This window comes from Octopus sinensis, linkage group LG3 (assembly GCF_006345805.1).
Source record: "Octopus sinensis linkage group LG3, ASM634580v1, whole genome shotgun sequence".
NCBI classification, from domain to species: Eukaryota; Metazoa; Mollusca; class Cephalopoda; order Octopoda; family Octopodidae; genus Octopus; species Octopus sinensis.
The window spans coordinates 117,433,299-117,438,994 of record NC_042999.1 but is presented as its reverse complement, the minus strand read 5'-3'; the positions used below and the strand labels follow the sequence as shown (position 1 = coordinate 117,438,994).

Genomic DNA, 5,696 nt, shown 5'->3' with positions numbered 1-5,696 from the left:
TATGTCATCTTGAATTTGAACGCGATTTCCCAAAATGGCATGATTTTATCGATTTTTTTTTATGGTAAGGTATTGCATGGAAAACTAACGTCAGAATTAAGTTTCTTAGGGTAACATTAAGCTTCACCGTGAGTTTGGTGAAAATCGATTGCAAGTTGTGAAAACTACAACAGAAAAGGTGTTGCATATAAAAAACTTAGATTCTAGACCCCATGTCGAATTTATCGATTTTTTTCAGAACTGGGAGAACTTTGCAAAATTTTCGCTGCGTTAGTTTTGAATTATGACATTGGGCTATGTGTGTGTCAAGTTTCATCAGAATCGGTTGAAAGCCGTGATCAGGGTGAGGGTAGAACCTGACAGACACACAGACACACAGACAGACAAACTGCCGTTTATATATAGAGAGATGTGTTCGTTAGATAGTTAAAGAGTAGTTAGTTGCTGGTGAAGATTTAAACAAGAGCCGAAATGCGTATGTACAAATATTCCCTATTTTTCTGCTCACGAACATATTATATAGACACATTGCTTACAATCGTTGTAACACACTATTGGGTGATAAGTATGTAGATATACACTATAATACGTTATTACAATACATGTATAGACTTGATAAACTTGTATATTTGTGTGTGTGTGTTTATTATAAATTGTCATATATATAAATACATGAAGTAGATATATATATATATGTATCTATATATTATATGTATATATTATAATGGAATAATTACTATGAAGCATGGTGTAAAACATATTGTGTAAAAGATCGTGGGTAAGGTCAAAACAATGCGAAGTAAATGCAAGGTAAATCACAAGAAAGCAAATATATGAATTAATGTAGACTTATCTTGTCTTCAATATTTCGGAGTTATGATCCCATTTTCAGAAATTGACGAATGTTGCCTATGTGCTCACACACAGACACATTGGTAACATTCGTCAATTTCTTGGAAATGGGGTCATAACCCCGAAATATTGAAGACAAGGTAAGTTTACATTAATTCACATATTTGTTTCTTGTGATTTACCTTGCATTTACTTCGCATTGTTTTGACCTTACCCACTACTTTTTATACTATACACACACACACATACACACACACACACACATACATATATATATATATATATATATATATATATATATATATAAGAGAGAGAGAGAGAGAGAGAGAGATAGATAGATAGATAGATGGATAGATAGATGGATGGATGGATGGATGGATGGATGGATGGATGGATGGATGGATGGATGGATGGCGATATTTACTATAAAACACCAAAGATAGAATTGAAAAATACATTCAAAATTGTAACAAAATAAAAAATAAGCATTTTCTGTATCATGTAAATGCTAGAGACCACTGCATCACTGTATACACACACACACCCGCTCACACACACACACACACACACACACACACACACACACACACACACACACTTATGTGTATGCGGGTCTAGTTACTGAATTTGTATATTTGTGTCTGCTATGACGGACATGTGTGTTAAAGTTTATATTATATTATTTCATTGCTTTGAAAATATAGATTTGGCTGTATTTCCACCTGAGAGGTTAGACAATAAATTTATAAGAATGTCATTGTATAAATTGACAATAACATTAATATATTAATGTTTAATTCACAGATCTACTATGTTCAAGATAGACAAAGAGATAATAGTGAAACAATATATGAATATTACCAACTTAAAATATGAAATGCAATAACGGAGGAAGATATTTGATATTATACCAAGAACCATCCCACACTTGTCTTAACACTTCTATTGGTGATATCATCGTTATGTCAAATTCAACTGTCAGAAGAATAAGCATGAAAAATTTTAATTATGATGGAATACAGGTACCTACAGAAATATTGACTGTATGTATATATTTATTTGTGTATGCATTTATGTATAAGAGTATTAAAATAGCGTGGATTCATTCTTAAAATTAACTGTTTGAGATCTATGTAGTAACTACTGAATAGTAAAGTTTATTTGCTTATATAATGTGGCAGTCCTGACTAAGACTATGTTGCTACTTTTTAACCCCTGGAAAAGATTTTTTCCAGCTGGCTTATCAATACATGATCTGCGTGTGTTCTCTGTGTGTTCATGTGTGTGTGTGTGTCTTCAGGTGTCGACAAACCAGCTGGAAAAGATGTTTTCCTGGGGTTAAAAAGTAATAACAAGGTCCTAGTCAGGACTGCCACATTATGTTAGCAAATAAACTTTACTATTCTTAAAATTCATGCGGTACAAAGACATTTTGCTTCAGACAATGATCTTTATAATGTATTTAATTTCATTTTTAAAAGTTGAATGACTAAGAATTAAATTCTTCCGAAGTTTGAACTCGGGTTCCTGGTTTCAAATCCAGGGTGCTAGCTATTTACACCATAGAACTAACTCTTTATCCAGATAATAAAACCGAGATGATCAAGATCAAGGTAGTCTGCCTTACGTTACAAATTCCAGTCTTTTCGTCATGGTAAAGTTTAATAACACTGTTTTTACCGAACTGTTTGTTATACGTTTCAACAATTTCAGACCTCGAGTTAAAATAGGATTCAGTTTTAACGATGAGTTATATGCGTCATCTTTGAAATATTAAGGTAGACATTAATATTTCGATGATGACTTTTTGTATGTGTATATTGAGGTCGAAGAATGGATGTAATCATGAAACTGCGTGGATTTGAAGAGCTAGATTTGTACACATACATTATCTTGTAAAATGTACAAGCTAATATTTTATAACACATAGACTAGTGCAGACATCTAAAATAATATACTATACACTAAAACAAATTATTTTTCCATCATTTTAGCAACGGAACAAACGTAATCTTATAGATATCAGCTGGAGAAATAAATATATTCATTTCATACCTCCTAACTTTCATTCTGTTCTATATACTCCTCATGAAATAGTTTTCACTGATTGGATTTACTGAACTTCATTGTCATTGGACTCTACATTATACCCCAATGTATTGGTTTACTATGTGGTTTGTAGCCTGGTCCACTAATAGAGCTTTTTGTAAGTACCACAGGATTAGTTAAACCCATATATTGTGCACTAAATTATATAGATTAGATAGATAGATAGTAGATAGATAGATAGATAGATAGATAGATAGATAGATAGATAGATACACACACGCATATATATATATATATATATATATATATTATATATATATATATTATATATATATATATATATATATAATATATATATATATATATGAAAAAAGAAAAAGAATGACTTCACTGGTAGTTCTAATCACTGTTGGTTATTATTTTTTAGTTCTTTAATAATATCAATTTTAGTTCATAGATCTAGTAAGTTATTTGTTAACTTGGGTATAGAGAATTTTTTTAACAATTCCTTAACTTTTTGGAGAACTTTCTCGCATTCGTTGTCAAACAGATCTGAGGATTTAGGGCTTTGTGATTATATATATGGAATTTAGGTATGTTTGGGGTTTGTTAATCTTACGACTGCGAGTCCCCTGCCCTGACTACTGGGCCATTGCGTGCATGCACACACCCACACACACACACACATATATATATGTATATATATTTCTTTACTACTCACAAGGGGCTAAACACAGAGGGGACAAACAAAGGGATTAAGTCGACTACATCGACCCCAGTGCGTAACTGGTACTTTATTTATCGACCCCGAAAGGATGAAAGGCAAAGTCGACCTCGGCGGAATTTGAACTCGGAACGTAACGACAGACGAAATACGGCTACGAATTTCGCCCGGCGTGCTAACGTTTCTACCAGCTCGCCGCCTATATATATGTATATATATATGTGTGTGTGTGTGGAGAAACAGGAAGAAAGAGTGAGAGAAAGTTGTGGTGAAAGAGTACAGCAGGGTTCACCAGCACCCCCAGCCGGAGCATCGTGGAGCTTTAGGTGTTTTTGATCAATAAACACTCACAATGCCCATTCTGGAAATCGAAACTGCGATCCTACGACCGCGAGTCCGCTGCCCTGACTATTGGGCCATTGCGCCTCCACACGCACACACACACACATATATATATATACATATATATATCGATTAAAAGCCAATCACTTACCGTACCACTCAATATCACCCAAAATACTTATTAAACCCAGTAATCGGATTTTAATCTCCTTTCACTGACAACACATTGTTTGCCTAGCCACTGCTCACTCACCAAGGACACCCTCGTATATGCACCTGCCACTTCAGACCTCCAATAGCACTTCACCCCAGTACGCCTTCAACCTCTCCTAGACAGCGAACCACGAATTTCCTCTATTACAAACAGCATCCAATGTATGCAACACGGAATCAAAGTAACGAATTGAAAAATATTTAATCTTTCCAATTCCCGAAATAAATACTATTTAGAGTTCTCATTTTCTTAGCAGTATGCGTACGCAGTGATTAAACTTCCTCAATTGGCATACGTTCACACACACACACACACACACATGCCTTACAAAACTATCACACCTCTGTGTGTGTGTGTGTGTGTGTGTGTGTGTGTGGTGTGTGTGTGTGTGTGTGTGTGTGTGTGTGTGTCTGTAAAACAAATGATAGAGACGGGAGGTGGAATACACCGGAAGCTTTATTGCTCACGACGATCGTTTCGACACATCCTGCATCGATCCTTCGCAGGCGGTAAAATATACACCTAGTTGCTGTGCATCCCTCGGTGCGGAAGCGTCTAGCCAGTTCATGTAAATGAACTCTGTTTCGCTCGGATTTAATACATGTTAGTGACCGTAGGTTTAAGCTGTTGGGCAGAAATGCCAAGGGACAGATTCTGTTGCGAAGTTATAGATGCAGTCAGGGAGTAATTAAGAAAAATAAGAAAAATAAGTATAAGGAGAATAAAAATACAAGAAAGTAAAACATACGTGTCAGTACAAAGATATAGTTACTTCCATACTCACACTTGTTCTTTGTGCACATGCACACTGACTCATACGCGCAGTTGAGTAGATTTCGTTATATATGTATGAGAAAAGGGGAGATTAAAATGTAGAAAATATAAAAAGGTAATGATAGTTATAAATGATGGTGGCAGTGGTAGCATTAATGGTTTTGCTGAAACGTCAGAGAGTAGAAGTGAAAAGGGAGAGGGTGAGGGAGAGGGAAAAGAGAAAGAAAGCTAGTCGGATGTTTCAAAGAAGCTTGCTTCTTAGAAAGCGTGTGAATTTTAAGTAAACATGTAGAAAAAAACATGAAGTTGAGAGCGAAAAGTTACTCGAATGTGAAGGTGAGATGAAACACTATGAAACGTACCGACATTTTTGATACGACCACAGCTGTAATCACCACGTTTTCTCATACCCCTTTCTCCTTTCACAAGAACTCTTGAGATCTATAAATATAAATGTACTTATACTTTTGTATTTATTGATAAATGTATATATATATATATATATATATATTATATATATTGCGTGTGTGCGCACGCGCGTGAGCATGTATGTATGTATGTACGTATGTTTCATGGTTATCTGTAAACTAACCATTTTACAGATTTCAAAATAACTGCGGAATTACCTCGAGTACTGCTACTAATTATTTATTACGTTATTTAAAATATATTTTCTGCAAATTCCTTTGATGAAATTCAATTTTCTCCCTTTTTTTATATATTTTTTGTTTTCTATGTATA

The 5,696-nt window shown here is 34.5% G+C and overlaps 1 long non-coding RNA gene across 1 annotated transcript in view; it reads right to left on the bottom strand.

Annotated features, from left to right (window-relative positions):
• LOC118762796 overlaps positions 1-3,496 on the bottom strand; it is a 22,417-nt gene extending 18,921 nt beyond the window's left edge. Inside the window, exon 1 of the long non-coding RNA XR_004998546.1 lies at positions 3,416-3,496. This is a non-coding gene — a long non-coding RNA (uncharacterized LOC118762796). The remainder of the gene's footprint in view (positions 1-3,415) is intronic.
• Between the last annotated feature and the right edge of the window lie 2,200 nt (positions 3,497-5,696).